Source organism: Mirounga angustirostris, unplaced genomic scaffold (genome assembly GCF_029215605.1).
Source record: "Mirounga angustirostris isolate CCGP_5_RB_7025 unplaced genomic scaffold, mMirAng1.0.hap1 SCAF_15, whole genome shotgun sequence".
NCBI classification, from domain to species: domain Eukaryota; kingdom Metazoa; phylum Chordata; class Mammalia; order Carnivora; family Phocidae; genus Mirounga; species Mirounga angustirostris.
Genome location: NW_026991723.1, coordinates 79,417,396 through 79,438,645, shown reverse-complemented (window position 1 = coordinate 79,438,645; position 21,250 = coordinate 79,417,396).

Here is a 21,250-nt window from a genome sequence, read left to right as displayed (position 1 = left end):
AAATAACTCAGGAGGTCAGAGTCTCATCTGAATTCCAAACTCAGGATCTGTGTCTCCAACTCTGGTGCTCCCTCACTATACTCCTGCAAACTGATATGAAGTCTGTAGGATGGCAAAGCCAGCCTGAGACATCCAAAATGGCTAATTTCAAATTATTCGTATTCTCAAAACCAGGAGGAATTTAATTATCAAAACATTAGAGCCAGTGGCATTTCCAAGCTAAGGGAAACAAAATTCTTCCAGCTATTTTCTTGTATTATTGCACTTTTCCTGCTAGCTGTACATTATTTTCATATATTTTGGGGGTTACTCTAGAGATTATAATAAACGTTTTTGCCTTACTTAAAGACGAATGTAAATTTGTACTTTTCCATTTCCTGAAAATTCAAGGACCTTAGAATAGTTAATTCCCTTTACTTACTTCACTCCTATATGCTATTTCATTGTGCAATTCTCATTTTATAAATATTAAACCTCAGTGTGAATCATTATTATTATTGTTATTGCTTTTTCCAATCAATATTTATGTAGACTTACTCCCCCTCTACTTGCATCTGATTTAGTCAATATACTTTTTATTCAGCCCAAAGTATATTCTGTAGTATCTCCTGTAGGGAAGATCTACTGTTGATGACTTAAGTTTTGCTTGTTTGTAGTTGTCTTTATTTTGCTTTCATCTTTTTCACTGGATATAGAATTTTAGATGGAAAGTTATTTTCTTTCAGTCTTTGAAGATATTGTTCCATTTTCCAGTGCCTCAATTACTTCTGTTCAGCAGTCAGCCATAGTTCTTATCGATGCTCCTTTGAAGATAATCTGCATTCCCCCCCTCTGGTTGTTTGTAGGTCTTTCTACTTTTCTTTGAATTTCTTGTCTATATGTATTTTTTGTGTATGTTTATACTGATGGATTTTGTAGTGCTTCTGGAATCTGGGGCTTGATGCCATGCATCAGTTTGGGAAAGTGCTTGGTCATTATTTCTTCAAATATTATTTCTGTCTCTTCCACGCCTAGCAATCCAGCTGTATATACTTGGTCAAACTTTCTCAGGAGATCTCCCTGTGTCTTATTTTCTTTCTGTATTTTCTATATTTTTTTGTCTCTTTGTGCCTTAGACTAGATATTTTCTTTTGTCTTATCTTCCAGTTTATTAATCCTCTCTTGAGTTCTATCTAATCTTCTGTTTACCCATATATTGTGTGTGAATTGCAGTGATTGCATTTTTCCACTCTAGAATTTCCATTTGATTCCTTTTTATGGCTTCTCACCCTCTGCTGAAATTATTCATCTTGGCATCATATTTCTTCAACATATTGATCCTCTGGAGAGGATCTACATTTGCTTCTGATAGATTAAGAACAGACTTTTTAAATCAAATCAGAGATTGAGTAATTTGAAGCTGGGTTTTAGCCTTTTAAAGAGCTTCTTGATTCTTTAAATAGACATTATTTTTAGAGCAGTTTTAGGTTCATAGCAAAATTGAGAGGAAGGTGCAGAGATTTCCCATATGCCTCCCACTCCTGGCTCACATGCATAGCTTCCCCTCATCATCAGTACCCCCACCAGAGTGCTAAGTTTGTTATAATTGATGACCTTATATTGACATAGGATCACTCCCCAAAGATCATAGTCTATATTAGGGTTCATTTTTGATGTACATTTTATAGGTTTAGACAAATGTATAATGATACGTATCCACCATTAGAGTTTCATACAAAGTAGTTTCATTGCCTTTGAGGGCTTCTTTAGTTCTTGCTTTTCCTTACATTTGGGATAGAGTCTTTCAAAAATCCCAAGGGAAAGCTCCTCCCTGGCAGACCCTGAGCTCCAATTTTAGTTATTCCAACCCAATACAATGACTCTGTTCAGTTCCTCAGAGCTGCTCAGATACCCATTTAAAACCATCAAATCTCTATAGGAGGAAAGCAGCACCAAATGTTAGGCTCACTCTCTGGATCTTCTTTCTCCCTGAAATTTCAGCCTTTCAAATCTTGGTAGTTCTCAGATATGTTCAAAATGACTATTGTTTTTATAATCGATCAAATTGGTATAATTTTTCAGTTGAGCTTCATAGGATTGTTGATCTGAAACAGAAGCAGAATTCCCTTCCAGAGCACTTTCTGGTAAATCTTTAGGTTTCTCTTATTCTTTTTTTCTTCCCAGAATCTCAGGCTGCATTTAAATGTAAATAGGTATCTTCACACAGAATTGGGCAGTTATGGCCCCAGAATAGAATTTCTGAGGATTGGTATAATTAAGGGAATGTATCTGGTCCTTAAAACTATTTAAGAGTATAGGGCGCCTGGGTGGCTCAGATGGTTAAGCGTCTGCCTTCGGCTCAGGTCATGATCTCAGGGTCCTGGGATCGAGTCCCACATCGGGCTCCCTGCTCCTTGGGAGCCTGCTTCTCCCTCTGCCTCTCTCTCTCTCTGTCTGTCTCTCATGAATAAATAAACAAAATTAAAAAAAAAACTATTTAAGAGTATAATGTGGTTCTAAAAAATGGCTCAGATAAAAAAATTTTAAAAATTAAAAATGGTTAAGATCTGGGAAAGTAAAGTGAACTTGGGAATAGGAGACAGAGAATCATAAGCTCAGTATCAGAGTCTTGTTCTGGTCCCCAGCTGCCAGGTGTTCTTCTATTCTCCACTTAGAAACCACCCCCCTCCTCTGGCAAGGGGAGTCAGAGCTGCCTTTTCATTGGATAATGTAGATGGGAATTGTTCATTAGGAAATATGGCATGCTAGAATTTAAAAGGATGAGGCTGGAGTAAAGGGAAGGTTAGCCTTGCCTTGATTGGTGCTTCCCAGACAGAAATGAAAGAGTATCAAATAAGCCATTTTAGTGCAAATAAATGGTACCACTTTTATAGCAGTAGTAAATGCTAAGGCAATAAAGCCTAGTCTACAGGGTCTATAAGAACATCAGTTTTGGCGATTTTTTCACAACTTATATCCAGCACTAGCATAGTGCCTGACACATGGTAGGTGCCCATCAAGTACTTTTTGCAAGGAACAATGCTTGAACCCTAGAACCCTACAATATTTTTTTCCTTTAAACTTAGAACGCTATAATATTTCTTTTCCTTTTTTAAAGCTGGAACTAAGAATTCTCTACGTTATCACTTTAACCCTCTTTACAAATGAGAAAACTGTGGTTCGTGTTTTCTGGGTCATTGCCGAAAGCAGATTATAATAGCGAGCAACAGAACCTAAGGGAAAAAAAAGTTCCTTGTGACTTAGGCTTTGTTACAAAGTTATGAATGTAAAAATAGTTGCACAATACTATGAGTACGTAATATACAGAAATACAAGTACACAGCCATGCAAATAATTTTAGCTAAGAAGCTGGTTGAAAGATACTTGGGAGTCACCAAAGGACATTTTGAGTAAATCACCCAGGAGCAGAACATGCTGCATTCTATATATAGTATGTCTTCTGGTGTCCAGGAAGGATTACAAGAGCAGACTCTTTCCCATTTTTTTGCAGTGGATTTGAGAATGTTGGCCAAAGTGATTTAGTATGGGCAAACCCTGCATTTTCCTACTGGATGGTTGCCTTCTACTATTTTGATAAAATTTCTCTATCTCTACCTTTTAAGGAAGAATAGTCTGCTATCAATGTTTGGCTACTGTCATTTAAGAGCATGGAAACGTGGGCTTAAAAGAGAACACTATATTTAAGTCAAACGTCAAATCTAATTTTTGAAATGGAAACCCCTACTGCTGTCTGAGCTAATTATCAAAATGTGGATCTGAACAAAGTGATTTTATTTCAGCCAGCGCCCTTTAAGTTTGGAACAGGAAGTGGGTTAAGCCTGACTGTTTCTTTCTCTTTATTAGATTCTCTAAGGAGAAAAAATAAAAGCCCTCATTTTTAATTTGTACCAAATGATACTTTGCTGACATGTTATCTGCTGAAATCAATGCAGCACCCTGGCTAATTTGAAGTGGAGTTGTTTTGCAACAATTTAGAACATAGCTTGGGAATTAGCTATTCAGCAAGCCTACATTAAAATTAATTTGATAAAGTATACATTAACATCCTTGACACTTCTGTGAGCATAGATTTTAATAGATCAGTGTATGAGGGGCTTGGCCAGTAAAATAAAAGCCTCCTCTATGAGATGGAAAGAGAAATGCACCATCTCGCCCTCCCACACTGCGGGACTAAACCCTTCAGCTATCAGCATAGTACATCAAATTTAAGAGTCTTTAAATATTAAATAACAGTGTGCACCATGGAATGTAATAAACCCACTTTTCAAATAATGTTTCATTCCCCGACATCGAAATGTGTGAGGAGTTTTCTTTTAAATATACTGTGGAAGTTAATTAAGTTCACTCAAGTTTATTGCATGGATTCACTAAGACTACATTGGGATATTTACAACCCACCCAGAATGCAAGTCAGTGAAACTTTTGATATGTTGATAAGTGATAAGGATGTCATTTGAGGTTTATTTTTTAATAATAATTTAATTGTCATTGTAAAATGCCTCATAGTTAGGACAGATTAAATTGCCACCAAAACCATTACTAAAATTCATAACCTCTATAAATGTAAAGTGTTTGCTGCTGTGTCATAAATAACAGCACTTGTTCCAGGAAAATGAGGTGCCTGAAATAAATTAAGAAAACCAAAACATATAAATGCATTAGATTGCAACAATTTCTGGTTGCTGATGGGAATGCAGCTGAGTGGGGAGGTGGATTTTTTTTTACTGAGCAAGAGTTACTTATGATCTCAATAAATCTTGGGTGCTGGAGGATTTCTACATTGCTTTTTTTTTTTTTTTCCTTTTACCTTAGTGGTACTTTTGGAGGGTGCTGCCTTTCCTGACTGAGAAGGAGCAAGAGAATCTGGGAACTTTCGAAGAAACTATATCATGAACAAGGTGACCTTATCCAAATTGCATGATCTTCTTGAGTTCGTGTTTCTTATCTGCAAAATGGGGTCATGTTTTCCAATTGTTTTGAGAGTAGAGAGCTAAACTGGGTTTTCTCATGGGGTCCTTTCCTGTTTTAACATCCACTAGACTCAGGTGAATAGTTGTCAGCTTCCTTGGGAAGCATTTTCTGATTTCTCAAGTTGGATTGGACCTTCTCTATCTGCCATTCATCTAATGCCATTGATCTTGTGGCTGTTATTACATGCTCAGAGACTGGTTTTGCTCATCAGGGTAGGAGCCATTCAAGGTCAGAATCTGTGCTGCTCCTATTTGCATCTCCTGTACCAGAATAAGACCAGACATATAGTGGATGCATAATAGAGCTTAATGGGATGAATATATCAATATATCATTTGGTATATTTGAAAAAGAATGTTTTCATATGCTTAAGGAGAATGCACAGGTTATATGAAAGAAACTTTCAAGCTTTTTTATTTCACCTTTTGGTACTTGGCAATTGGGTGTCTGGGGCAAATTTGGCTTGGTGTGGAATGGGTCCCTTTTAGGAATGGATGGGGTGGAAGACTGAAGAAAAGACTGGCTGTTTTATCCATAGAAATAGCATCTGTCTTAAACACATTGAACTAATAAACAATGCAGCTGCTATGGAACTCACACAGAGAAGTAAACATGGAACCATATGTAATTCATGAGAAATTTTTAAAAAATTATAAAAGAAACAGAATGGGTTTCTGATCACTGTAGGCATGGGTCAGTAGATACATTTGGTACTCACCCTGGCTAAGAGACATAGCCTGGGTTGATTTCTATTCTTGAAAAAACTCCAGGGTTTTACACAGTGGGAAGGAGAACCAACGTTGGGTTGAGAGCTGAAAGGTTTGGATTTTGGTCCTGACTCAGCAGCTTCCTCTCTCCCTGGTTTTGAGTAAATCCTGTTCTCTGTCTTGGCCTCAGTTTCTTCACATGAGAGATGAAGGTCGTGATGATCCATACGTCTCCCTCCATCCCATATAGACCCTGCCTCATGTCTGGATGGCCAGATGGCTCCAGGATGGAGGTGCTCTCTGGTCAGAGGTGTGGCCAGTTGCAATCCCAGTTCTGGCAACACGGACTATGAGGCCATCAAAATTGGGGGGTGGGGGATGACCCAGCATTTCCACTTCCTCATGGCTCACCTCTCATTGTTCTTTTGAAGTCAGAGCCAACCTAGAGAATGATTATAAACTTGCAAGATACCCAGAATAAAAGGGGACTGAGCAAGAATGAGGAGGTTTAACTTTCTGGCCCTTCCAGCCAATTACAGCACATACCCTCCAAGTCAGGGTTCCCACTGCGTTTAACAAACCAGCAGGAAACAGCCTTGTAGAGAGTTCACAATTCCTCTCTCCAACATGAAATAAAACCAAAGATTCCTTATTAGTGGGTTGAAAACCTAGGGACAGTAACCAAGAAAAAATAATAAAGTTGTAAAAGTTCTTTCCTGTTTAATAGAATTTTGTGTTAGTATTGTAAATTAATGTAAATGTCACTTTAAAAGAGAATACAGAATAAAATCCTAATAAAGTTGGATAGCACTGCAGGGGTGGTGAGTAAATTGAGAGAATATCTGATTAGATTTCAAAATGCTGCTTTTTAATTCGTGGGACTACTCTCTTCCCCCGGTTTATTAGATATTCAGGTTCAGAGTGAGTTTCTTGGGCCAAAGTGGGCTATATCCCACTTTTAACTCCGTGTTAACTAGTAGATTACAGGATACTTACTGTTTAGCATTTGTATAGGTTCTGTTTTTGCAAGTGTTTCCAGTTACCAGTCAATCCCTTTGAGAAAGCCAAGTGGAAGGTTTGGCCAAAAATGAACAATGAAGGGTGTCTGGGTGGCTCAGTCGGTTAAGCGTCTGCCTTCGGCTCAGGTCATGATCTCAGGGTCCTGGGATGGAGTCCTGCATTGGGCTCCTCGCTCAGCAGAGAGTCTGCTTCTCCCTCTCCCTCTGCCCCTCCCCCCTACTCATGCTCTCTCTCTCTTCCAAATAAATAAATAAAATCTTTAGAAAAAAAAAAGAACAGTGAAGCCTAGGGAGGTTAAATAAATTGAGATCCCACCAAAAACTGAAAGCTGATCCATTTTCTGGTATGTGTTTAGCAGTGCTGGTTCAGTTTCTGGAAGGTAGAGATTGACCCTCGATCATATACCCAATCAGGCATATATCTCCGTGATGGCCATGTAACAAATGCTGATTGAATTAGAGTTTCTGCCAGCGTTAGTTTTAGAAACATCTTTTACTGGGAACAAACTTACTTTATTTATTTATTTAGCTCCACACCCAGTGTGGAGCCCAAGCAGGGCCCGGACTCGACCCTGAGATCAAGACCTGAGCTGAGATCAAGAGTTGGATGCTTAACGGACTGAGCCACCCAGGTGCCCCTTATTGGGAACATTCTAATAGCAGAGAGATTCACACAGATATCTTTTGTTTGAGACATGGCTAATCCTACCCTTACTTATGTCTCATTGGAGTCTCCAACAACCAGAAGCCTTGGGAAGGAGCCTTCTTCGTAATTACTGGAAACTATGCATGGCAGCAGAGAGAAAACACTGGAAGTGTAGTTCTGACCTATCCACGCACTTGGGCAAGTCCCTTCTTTGCTCTGATCCTCATTTCCCTTCTCTGGAAGAGTGGATTAGACTTGATCCAATGTGTTCCATCCAACACTAGCTCCATGAGCTACTTCATGATAAAAGGCCTCCATGGCTATGTGTGGATAAAGATGTGAACCATTCCCACCTCTAAGAGATGCACGGCACACCCCAGTATGCTAAAACTATGAAAAGACCTGAAATAGGGAAGTCTGTTGAACTTCAAGCTCTTGCTACGAAAACGATTATGATTTAAGGACTCTGTTTCTGAGAAAAGCCCATTAACATTGTTTAGATGTTTTGTGAAGCATTCTTGGGCAAATATTGGAGGAGGTGATCTCAAAGAGCTTCAGACTCCATGATTTATTGTTGGTGATTGACCACTTCTCCTTGACAGGTGAGAAAATCGGACACTCAGACAGAACAGATAACCAAATCAAAGTGCCACACGATTGGGTAGTTAAGCCCCTATTTTAGAATCTTAATAGGAGTTCCTTTCTTTGACAGCTTTTATCCTACCAACGATGGGGACTCCCATGGCCTGTCTGGTCCACGTGGCCACATTTACACTTAAAACTCTATCCCAATGTGTAAAAGGCCCAAGTTTTCCTCCCAGAGCTTTCTTTGAGGAAGGCCATCCTGGAAATAGGGTAGGACTAGGGCAAGAATGGTATCTAGGGTTGGGATAGGAAGCAGCCCTTGTGTGTCCAGAGCAGGCTTTTCTGACTTCCCCCTGTCGAGTTAGGTGGACTTTTGTACACATACTTTTATCACGACCCTTCTGCATTTTCTTTATAAATTATGTGTTTCAAATGTATATGTTCTTCAGACATTTCTCGAAAGAAGACATAGAAATGGCTAACAGACACATGAAAAAATGCTCAACATCACTCATCATCAGGAAATACAAATCAAAACCACAATGAGATGCCACCTCACACCTGTCAGAATGGCTAAGATCAAAAACACCAGAAACAACAAGTGTTGGCGAGGATGTGGAGAAAAAGGAATCCTCCTACACTGTTGGTAGGAATGCAAACTGGTGCAGCCACTCTGGAAAACCGTCTGGAGGTCCCTCAAAAAGTTAAAAATAGAGCTATCCTAGGACCCAACAATTGCACTACAAGGTATTTATCCAAAGAATACAAACATAGTGATTCAAAGGGGCACCTGCACCCCAGTGTTTATAGCAACAATGTCCACAATAGCCCAAATATAGAAAGAGCCCAGATGTCCATCGACAGATGAATGAATAAAGAAGAGGTGATACACACACACACAATGGAATATTACTCAGCCATCAAAAGAGTGAAATCTTGCCATTTGCAATGGCATGAATGGAGCTAGAAGTATTATGTGAAATATGTCAGTCAGAGAAAGACAAATACCATATGATTTCACTCATATCTGGGATTTAAGAAACAAAACAGATGAACATAAGAGAAGGGAAAGGAAAATAAAATAAGATGAAAACAGAGAGGGAGGCAAACCTAAGAGACTCTTAACTGTAGGAAACAAACTGAGGGTTGTTGAAGGGGTGGTGGGTGGGGGGATGGGGTAACTGGGTAATGGGCATTAAGGAGGGCACTTGTTGTGAGGAGTACTGGATGTTATACACAACTGATAAATCACTAAATTCTACCCCTGAAACTAATAATAAACTATATGTTAACTAAATTGAATTTAAATTTTAAAATGTTTATGTTCTTTAGAAACCCCTTTAGAATTCAGTGCTTCTAGCACAGTGTCTGGCACATAGTTGGTGTTCAGCATCATTTTGAGACGGGATGAGTGAATAAGTAAATGCATGAATACATGAATGCATGAGTGAATGAATGAATGAATGAATAAAATACTGCTTGAAACTCTAAACATCTTAAAGCCATATGTCTATTGTCCCTGCTACATGGGACAGGATTGAAACAACTTGGCTGGTGAATCTGAGCCTACACTGGCTTCTTTCATCTCAGTTGTCCACCTCTGGATCCCCCAGTCTTCTGTTATTTTTCAGTTTGTTTTTCACTTTACCCTGGGGCCATATTTTACCTTGGAGATAGTTTCCATTGACATAGTACATCGATCCTAAGGACAGACAAGGTCTTTCTTGGCCGTGTCTCCTTTTTTCTAAGGAAAAATTTGTTTATGTCTTTAAGTAATTGAAGCCATCCCCAAAATATTTCTGGCGGGGCGACATCATGTCACGAAACACTACCAGGTATGGGAGAAATGGTGATCAGTGAAGTAAGTAGAGGAAAGCAGAAGGTGCTAGAATTCAAACTCAGTCTTGGAGGTCAAGGAAGGATTTATGGAGGAGAGCTCAACTGGGATCCAAAGGATAAATAGGAGTTAGCAAGAAAAAAAAAAAAAGAAGAAGGTAAGCAGAAGTGTTGCAGACAGAAGGAAGAGCCCGTGAAGAAGTCTGCATGTGAGAACAAACAAGCTACATTTGGGGAATGGGAAGGTGTTCTGTTTGGCTGGAGTAGAGCTAATAAGAGAGCTGGGGAGGAGGGGGCTAGAGCTGTAAGCCTGAGCAGATACCAGAGTGAAATGCATGCCAGGCCTGTGGGTATGTCTGTGGGCAATAAGGACCCTGGAGAGTTCCAAGCAGGTACGCGATGAGAACAGACTGATGCTTTAGAAGCTTGGCCAGATCGGCAGTCTGGCTGCAGAGGGGAGAATGGGTGGAGGCAAGACAATACTCAAGGAACCTAATTAGGAGCTTGCTACAGTCATTGAAGAAATTATTGTGTCATGGGCTGGGGAGGGGCAGTGACAGTGGGAATAAAAAAAGTGTTTGGCTTTGCAATTTTTTAGGAAGTTGAATCAATTTAATGATTAATTAAATGTGAGAGATGAACAAGAAAGATTAATTAAATATGAGTCCCAGTTTTGTGGACTGACAACTGGGTGGGAATTGATAGATACCACTCATTGATAATGGGAAAACAAGACAAGGAGGAGGTTTTTACTGTTGGGGATTTCATGAGCCAGGATCTAAGTCATATATTTTCTTCCTCTTCAAATCCACTGTCAGGGACTATAACTACTTATTTGTTTACTGAATTTACCAGTCAGTATACATAGCACAATATATAAAAAGGAATTTGGATTCTATAGGTACAAAAGAGCCCATTTAAACAACTGTATATCTATCTACAAATACATTGGTGGGGGGCCACCCAATTCAAGCAAAGGATTAGCAATATTTTGAAATAACTAACGGTTCATCAAGTTTTATAAGTGAGGCCACTTGCACCTTTGGGCAGTAGAATAAACAAAATAATAAAAATACTTTAGAAAGTACTTGTAAGCTATTTGGATTTTATGTATTTTTGATGAGTTGGAAAAACAGTGGAATCGCTTCTGCTTCAATATGTTACCTCATAACTAAAGAACTGGTTTCAGGGAGTGACTGGGTTATTTGAAATGTATCTAAATGAGTGTGACCAGAAGATTAAAAATACTTAGGGTAAGTGATACAAGGCACTTCTGCAGGAATATGGAATATTTTCTTCTGGAAAAGAGAAGGTAGCATTAAGTGTTCATAAACATACACTTGGCTCTTGGAGGCATATGAGTTGGACATGGAAGGGCTCTTGCCTCAGACATTCAATAATCGTGTGACCTTGGCAAGTCCTTCAACTACCTTGAGGCCAGTTTCTTCATCTATAAAATGGAGATACTAATTACTTCTCCTGCAAAGCCCAATTGGATAATAAAGAGAATGTGACCACTTGTCAACTCCTATAATTTTCTTTTTCTACCTCTCTAATCTAATTCATATCACTCATCTTCTTTCTGACCTCATTGCAAGCATCCTTATGACAATGGTTCAATCTATGGTTCAATCCTACCCTAACTGAACTCTTGGACTCTTGTCTTATTCTCTCCAGCCACCAACTATGCTGTTCATGGAATAATCTTTCTAAATTCTGAATATAATCATGTTTTCCATCCTCCAAAGGCTTTCCATTAGCTATATAATGAAGCCCAAACTCCTTAGTATATGTTCCAAGTCCCTAAATTATCTGACCCCTCAACTCAACACTCAAACCACCAACTTCGGCTTCTGCCATATTAAATTATTTGTGATTCCCCGAATTGACTAGTATATTTCAGACCACTAAGCTTTTGCTCAAGTTTCTCCCTTTCCTTGGCATCTCCTTATCCCCTCCCCATTCCACACCCACACTAACATCAAAATCTACTGTGACAGAGAAAATATGAGTGTTCACCATAGCTTTGATGTAGAGATCCAGTAGAGGACTCCATGATGATAGAAGATGGGGGAGTCATTCGATGCAAGAAGCTTGGGTACGTGATGATTACATGGAGCCCAGACCCTGGCTAGTCATCAATTAACTTGAAGAGGAGTAAGCAGTAAACCTTTATTATCTTAAACCAAAGATATTGGAAGGTTATTTGTACAGCTTTTAGCCTGCCTTAAATAATGATACCTACTTGGCTTTCAAGACCTCTTTCAAGGTCACTGTTTGGGCACAAATCCGTGATCTAACACTTTCCCCTTCTGAGGCAAGTCACTGAGCCCCTCTACATCTGGTTTGCCATTTGCCAATCGGGAATATAATATTCTTTAATTTATGGTGCTGACTAGGGATTAAATAAGATAGCCCATGCAAAATATCTGGACCAGAGTGAATACAGAATAAATGCCGGCTTTTGTTATTATCTCCAATATCATTCCAACCCTGAGACTCTGTAACTGATGATTTCCAAAACTCAGAGCCAACAATACTGAGACGTGGCCTTAATCGTTTCCCCCACAGTTATGTTGAAACAGTTTTTAGAATACAGGCTGTAAGAAATCCATGGAATGTTAGTGAATACAAAAATCACCTGGAATGCCTTTCATAAAATCAGTCTGATGAAAAGATAATTTCAGTTGAATGACCATGTTGGAGGAGATAAGCTGAAGTGGTGGTTAGGAGGAGTCAGACACTGAAGATGACAAACATCATGAGACCAAGTTTTATTGTTACCCTTAGTCTGCTCAAAACTTTGTCACTGAAATAACACAGACCACTAACCATCTGTTCCCCAAAGGCCATGACTCATGTGTTTCATGCTCTGCAAATCCAGTGCTTAAAAAATCATCAAGTATGCACAGTTGTTCCTACCTACTAATTGTATGTAGCACTTCTATTAGTTGTCTAGTCTTTCAACACTTATTGGGGTGTTTTTCTACCTGTCCAATCAAGATTGTAGTTAACCCAGTTTCCATGGTGTCACGGAAAGGGCACAGCCATTGGTATAACACATTTGCTTGGAATTCTGGATCCATCCCTTATTATCTATTCGGACTGGACCATTTACTTTACCTCATTGAGCCTCAGTGTCATTACCTACAAAATGGGGGTTATGGTACCTATCTTGCTGTATCTTTGTAATAATTGGAAATAATTCATACAAAATAACTGTCACATGATAGGCACTAAGCAAAGATAGTATGATATATATCCATAGATATTGATAAATATCTTTTTCTCTTCTCCCATTTAGATTCTATAGGTAGCTAAATATTATAAGGTTATGCTCTAGACAATCACACCAAGTTGTATTCACAATATCTTCCAAAATATTTCAGAACAGCATTCTGTGTATTGAGTGCTTTAATGTGAATACTCGTATAAGCTCTCCTTTACACATCTCTATTTATTTATTCCCCAAGGAAAACAGGTTGAGTTGGCTTACACATGAGCTAGGAATTCAGGTTATCTATAAGTAGAAGAGACCCCCAAAGTAATGGTTTAGATTAGATTAGATTAGGTTTTTACTTTTTCATGTAAAAGAAGTCTAAGTATAGATGGTTTTTATGCCTGGGATAATGGCTCCAAGGTGTTATCAAGAATATAGGTTTCCATCCTTCTACTTTACCATCCTAGGTTGTTAATTCCATTTTCAGTCAATTCCATGGTTATATATGGTGTCTAGGTCTTCAACTATTACATTCATAATGTGAGTTGTAAAAACTCAGAAGGTGGAAAGGCTGAGAGAGCAGCCTTCAAGATGAGCCAGCTCACTTCAAGCAGCCTTTCTGGAACTTCCACGTAACACTCACTTATATTCATTGGCCAGAACTTGCTCATATGGCTACAACTAGCTGCAGAGGAGTCTAGAAATTATAGGTTTTTATTTCTGGGTGTCAACATTCCAAACTAAAAAGTTGGGTTTCTATTACTAAGGAAATACGAGGGGCACCTGGTTTGCTCAGTTGGTTGAGTGTCCGACTCTTGATCTTGAGAGTGCAAATCAAGATGAGTTGAGGCCAAAGAACATATCTTATCTCACATAACGAGAAGTCCAAAAGTAGAGTGGCTTGCAGGTGCTCCTGGCCCACTTCTCTATGATGCTTTGGCTCCATATCTTGGCTGCATTCTCTGAATGTTAAAATGCTGTAGATGTTCCAGGCATCACTTTCAGACATAACATATTCAGAGGCATAAAGGTACCGTCCTCTTCTCTTTCTTTCTCTGGAATAAGATATTCTTGTCTAGAAGCCCCAGGGCAAAGCATCCTACTCACATGCATGTTGTTTAGCTAATCATGGGCAAGGAGAATTGGTTTCCCGATGGGCTTATGCTAGTCAGGATACAACAACTAGTGTGGGATGTGGTCAACTTCTCATGAAGCATGTGGCTGTATGGTGGGTTCTGTTAAGAAGTGGGGAGTGCATATATACAATGGAGTATTACTCAGCCATCAGAAAGGATGAATACCCAGCTTTTACATCAACATGAATGGGACTGGAGGAGATTATGCTAAGTGAATGAAATAAGTCAAGCAGAGAAAGTCAATTATATGGTTTCAATTATTTGTGGAACATAGGAGTAGCATGGACGACATTAGGAGAAGGAAGGGAAAAATGAAGGGAGGGAAATCAGAGGGGGAGACGAACCATGAGAGACTATGGACTCTGAGAAACAAACTGAGGGTCCTAGAGGGGAGGGGGGTGGGGAATGGGTTAGCCTAGTGATGGGTATTAAAGAGGGCACATTCCGCATGGAGCACTGGGTGTTCTATGGAAACAATGAAGCATGGATCACTACATCAAAAACTAATGATGCATTGTATGGTGACTAACATAATAAAATTAAATTAAATTAAAAAAAAGAAGTGGGGGTGGTGTTACAGATAAACAGTAAGCAATGGACAGGAAATCTACAGGTGGATTTCTGCTGACAGCTCACTTCCCCCTGCCTTACCCCTCTGCACCTGTCTGTATCAGCACAGGAGTCAATTTCCAGTCTATTGGAGCCTTTCAGTCTTGTTACAGTGAGTGTGTGTGGGGGGGAAGTGTGAGGAGGGGAGAGAGAAAGAGGTAACAAAAAACTGCTGGGGTGTTATTATATGGAACCAACGTTAGCCCTACAGTGACAACAGTATCTGGTTTTCTTACTATAAATAAAATTAAAATCCCACCTGAAAGTCATTAGTCACGAATTTCTGTATCTCTCCATTCTGTAAGACAGTTATTCCAGTAAAACAATTATTCCAAATCCCAGCAAGGTCAAAAAGAAGGAATTAGTTGATTTGGGATAAAATAATATAATGTATTCAAGTATTTTTTTTTCACTATGTAAGTTGCAGAATAAAGTTGCTGTATAATTAGTGCATAAATGACTCATCGTAGAGGTTGAATGTTGTTTTTCTTTTTTATTAGGACTTTCCAGTGGCTGGTTGGTGGGAAGCAAAGGTTTCCAACAAGTTTTAAAACAATATTTTGTGGGTTTTCACTTAGTGCTGACAAAGGATGGACACAAAGCAGTATGACGTCTTAACAGATCAACTAGCGACTCAGCATCAGCTCTTGGACTGGCGTAGTTATCTTGATTCACAATCCACTAATCTAGTCTATTCTCTTGGTCACTTTCAAAGAGTGTTCATCAGTATGAGGGCTCCTTGAGAGCAGAAGCTATGTCCTATTAATCTCTGTGTCTCCAAGCAATGCCTACCATAGTATCTGGTCCATACTAAGTGTTCAGTGAATATCTGCTGAACCGAACTTAGAAATATCACATAGGTGTCCTTGGTACTTTAAGTTTCCATGTCTCTCTTATCCTTAGTGTATCTTGCATATATCAAAATACATTTATTTTCCACTCCTGTCCTTTTCACTGGGTCTGCCTCAGGTAATATAGAAAGTCAAAGCAATAGAGAATCTTGTTATTTGATCTGAATGCGTAGGGGACTATTCATTTTTATGCAGCTGGGTAACAAAAAGATTTCTGCAAAGACCAACAATTACCCCATTTATGCTATAGGAATAAATTGAGTGATCTTGCCCAAAGCCACCAAGGACACATTGGCCCTAGACCAGAATTTCAGTTAATAAAGAAGGATGTTCTGTTACTGGCGTTATCTGGTGTGGTCTGAGATTCCCAGGGAAGTTCTCAACTAAAAGATGCACCTTGCCTAGTGATGCCTGAAATTTCACCGTCGGTGTTGGGCCCCTGGGCACCAAATTTCTGATTTGACATTATATTTGTGTAACACTTTTTAGTTGACAAACTACTTTACACATTATCTCATTTGATGCTCCCAGCAGCAGGGAGAAATGGACAGGGTGGGCCTCATTAACCCTGTCTTGGAGATTAGGAGACTGAAATTCACAGAGTTTAAATAAGTTGGAAAGCCAACTTATTGAAAGCTACAAATATGTTGACTTCAAATTAACCAAAGTTTTGTTCATTGCCCCCCACACTCTGCGAACCTTCCCCTTCCTTCCTTATTTCCACTATTTGGAATGAACTCTTCATGATCTGTGTTCTATCCAATGCAGCCAACAGATCCTGTCATTATGGCATTTGACTGGCTCTGCTTTATTTTTATAGAACCTTAATACTTTCAGGGAACTTAAAGTTAGTCAGGCCCAAACAGACATCTGCTGCTGGAATTCCATCTATACATTCCTTTACAAGGAGTCATCCAGACTCCTTGTACTTCCATTAACAGGGATACTTCCATTGACAGGGATCTCACTACCTCTCAAGGCAGCCTGTTTCCTTAAGAAGCCCTCTTATAAAGTTCTCCATTTTGGAGAGGTTTCTGCCTTCTCTGGGAGAATGTGAACTCTTTACAGATAAGACTGGGTGTCCTTGTTATCCCAGCATCTTACCCACCTCCTCCTTTTATAGCAGAAGCTCAATAAAAGTTTGTTGAATGAATAAATCAGTGGATGAACGGTTGGATGAGTTTCTAATCAAAGCTTCAAACAGCTCCATCTAGTATCTTTCAGAAACCATTGACTTGCCACCCCAGGTGTTTTTAGTTGCTAATTTACTTTCCTCCAGTTGGAGTTTTGGAATCCCTAATGCAAATATTTTTGAAATACAAAGCACAATCCATCAGTCTGACCTCTCATAAACTGGGTGCATATCATAAGTGAGCACAAGGATATGCGAGATAGTGTAGTAATATATGGGCAACCAGAAAAGGGAGATATAAACTGATAACTGCCCGCAGGGAGATAACAGTTAAGTCAGGAGGAAGACAAGGATGTCGTTTCATACTGGAAATGCGCAAGCAACACAATGATTTGTTGGAGGCAGCAGAACATGGTGGGAAGGCAGAGGTGGGACCCCTAGTGGTTAAACTTGTGCCCACTGTCACTGACTGCATGTACTTGAATACTGGCTCTTTGCTTACCAGCTGCATGACCCTGGGGAAACCACGTTGTCCCTCTATCATCCAGTTTCCTATCTAGAAAGTAGAGATGAAATGAGCTAGTGCATGAAAAGCACCTAGAACAGTGCATGGCGTATAATTTATCTTCATGACGGGATTGGTGGTCAGGCAGCCACAGTTCTAGCCCCAGGTCTGTCCCTAACTAGCTGTGTGAGTTGGTCCCATGAGTGTTTTCTTGAATCATCAATAATATGGGGATGATAATGTACTGCATAGAGTGGTTATGGCCATTAAATGAGATGAATACGTTATCCTGTTCTAATTGTCAACTGCTCTGAGATGCAGATAAAACGGGTTGAAACATGCTCATTCTGCATCCTCTGGATAGCCAAAGCTTTTCCCAGGGTATCTGGGAATTCGCAGAGGTGTTTGCATCCCTGGCACCACCTGAGCTCAGGGTTCCTGCATCCTTGAGAACGGACTCTCTGTGGCATCATGCCTACCCCAATCATTTTCTTCTGTTTTTACAAAAATTGCAACTAGTTCTCTTTGCAGGCACTTGTGAATTAGGGAGACATTGCTCCTGACTTGAAAGGTGTGTGTGTGTGTGTGTGTGTGTGTGTGTTCGGGGAAGGGGAAATCCGCATCCACAGCTCCTAGCTTCTCGCCGTGCATATGGCCTTCCTCCGCTATCTTCTCTTCACCTTGTAACCCCCAGATTGTCGAGGAAACCCCAAACTCTTCCATCTTCTATAAAGAGCCATTGATCTCTTCTCAGATATTTTGGCACCGGCTGATATTTGAGACTAAGGTCTCGTCTTCATCCAAAGCATTTATTAAGGGATTTTTTTCCAACTAAAGACAGCCTCTCTTCCACTGTTCTTCGAGTTAACTGGTAAGTCTATACAATTTGACTGGGTCTTCAATAAATGCTACTTCACCTAGATTCACTTTCAATTTAATAACTCTCCCTCACTCCTGTTCTCTTTTTTCTCATGCGGTGACATGCCGCCATGTCTATGAATTCTGCTCCATGAAGAATGGAGATACATCACCCTCCACACTGGCAGCAGAGCACAGTTCAGCCATTTCCCACAGGAAGCCAGGATAAAAGTCATCCAAACTTGCACTAAACCCTGACTCAGGCCCAGCTGACATTGATAACAAGGGGACTTGCTCTGAGCTGAGGATCTAAAAATGTTCAAGGAACAAAGGAACCAATCAGGCAATAAATACATGAAGAGGAGCTCTCCAAGTGCTGAAGGAAAAAGGAAGAAAAAAACTAGTCTGAACATTTCTCTCCAGACTTCAACACTCCTCTTATCATGCTCTGGTAACCCCCCAAAGGCCACGCTTCCCATTCATGCAGGGAAAGAAAACCCTGTCCACTTTCTTTCTTTCTTTCTTTCTTTTTTTTTCCTAAGGAGGAAACAAGATTTCCCTCAAACTGTTTTTACAAAAATTTTAGAAATTGATAAGCAAGTTACAAAATAAATTTTTAAAAATGTTTTTAGAATGACAGAGCCCCATGCATCTATTGCTGAGCTGCTACCATCATTCCTAGAGAACCACTGTCTTAGAAAGGTGAACTTTCAAGCATTCAACTAAATGTAAATGTTGAGCACAGAGAGCCAGACACAGCACTGGGCCCCATGAGTCCTGAAGAAAGAGTCTCATCATAATGGTGCTTATATCTTCAACAAAGACTTATGTAAACTATTATGATTATGATTATGATTTTTTTTTAAGTAGGCTCCATGCCCCGTGTGGAGTCTAACTCGAGGGCATGAACTCATAACCCTGAGATCAAGACCTGAGCTGAGATCAAGGTGGGACACTTAACCGACTGAGCCACCCAGGCACCCCTATCATGATTATTTTAATGCATATCTTGAAGGAGAACTGCAGGCTGCCCTTCAAAGTACAATAGGAGGCCTGGAGTTTGGTTTGAGGCACCAGGGAAGGTGTGCTCAGGGAAGGAAAGGCTGAACTGACATCTATGTTGGTTGATTGAATGTGTTAACTTCACTAGGCTCTAGTACAGAGCTGTGTAGCCAAACACTAACCTAAGTGTACTTATGAGGGTATTTCTTAGGTATGGTTCACATCTATCATCAGTTGACTCTAAGTAAAGAGATTAGCCCTGAATAAAGGAGATGGGCCACGCCCAATCAGTTGAAGGCTTTAGAAGCAAAAACTCCGATTTCTCAGAGAGGAAGAAATGCTGCTTCAAGACTACAGCATTAACTCCTGCCTGAGTTTCTAGTCTGTCAGTCTGGCCTATGGATTTTGGACTTGACGATTCCACAATTGCATGAGCCAAATTCCATGAAATCTAGATAGCTGGATAGCTAGCTAGAAAGAATACACACACACACACACACACATGCACACAACGTCCCATTGGTTCTTTGGAGACCCGGACTGATACATCTAAAGGATTTGTATGTAGGCAGGTAAAGGAAAGAGGTTGAGGATGGTGTTCCAGACAGAGGGAACAGTGTGTGGGAAAGTCCTGCTCACTATTTTTCATTTCACACCTTTAATGACTTCAGCGGCTCCTGGTTCTGTTCTTTGAATTCCTTGGAGGATTTTCTCTACTTAGCTTCCTTGTAACTATCTTGATGCAACTCCAGGCCCGGCAGGTGTTGAGTGTCCTGTCCACAACGTGGGTCATGGAGGGGTGTCTCCAGGAAGACCCTTGCAGGCAGGAAGGTGCTTGAGCTGGGAGTCTAGTGTCCTGGGTTTGGTCTTCACTTCTCCCCTAGGGATGCTTGGGCAAGTGCCTAAGTCTCTTTGGGTCTCAGGATTATTTTTGCTGTTCTGTAAAATAAGAAAGATAATAATAAGATAATGAGAAGAGACTCCATGTATGATTCTAAGCATGAAGCATGAATTCAGCTAATCCCCTCAACAATAATATGAGATGGGAACTATTGTTGCCTACACTTCATGGATGAGGAGCCAACCATGTGAGCCTTGCTCAAGGCCTCACGGCCAACAGGTCATAAGAGCAAGTTTTGAGTTCAGGTGGAGTCCAGCTCTGCACCCTTTGTCATAATCACCACATTAGCGCTGGTCCTTGTGTGCCCCACCCTACGAGGCTGTTGTAAGCACTGGCTATCAAAAGGGTTTTTTTTTTTAATTTTGTTTTTATTCCAGTGTAGTTAACATATAGTGTTATGTTAGTTTCAGGTGTACAACCTAGTGATTCAGTAATTCCATATATTACTCAGTGTTCATCAAGGTAGGTGTCCTCTTCATCCCCTTTACCTATTTTCCCTATCCCCCCACCTACTACCCCTCTGGTAACCACCTGTTGGTTCTCTCTAGTTAAGAGTCTGGTTTTTGGTTTGTTTCCCTCTTTGCTCATTTGTTTCTTAAATTCCACATATAAGTGAAACCATACAGTACTTGTCGTTCTCTGGTTTATTTCGCTTAGCATTATATTCTCTAGATCTATCCATGTTGTTGCAAATGGCAAGATTTGTTCTTTTTTATGTCTGAATTATATTCCAATATATATATATATATATAGGACATCTTCTTTATCCATTCCTCTATTGATGGACACATGGGCTGCTTCCATAATTTGGCTATTGTAAATAATACTGTAATAAACACAGCAGTGCATGTATCCTTTCTAATTAATATTTCCATATTCTTTGGGAAAATACCCAATGGTGCAATTACTGGATTGTATGGTAATTCTGGTTTTAATTTTTTGAGGAACCTCCATACTCTCTCCACAGTGGCTGCACCAGTCTGCACGAGGGTTCCCACTGAAAGTGCATGAGGATTCCTTTTTCTCCACATCTTCGCCAAACAACAAACTTGTTGCTTGTGTTTTTGATTTTAGCCATTCTGACAGGTGGGAGGTGGTATCTCATTGTGGTTTTGATTTGTATTTCCCTGATGATGAGTGATGTCGAGCATCTTTTCATGTGTCATCTGAATGTCTGGCCATCTGAATGTCTTCTTTTTTAAAGATTTATTTATTTATTTATTTGAGAGGGAGAGAGAGATAGCACAAGTGGGAGGGGCAGAGGGCGAGGGAG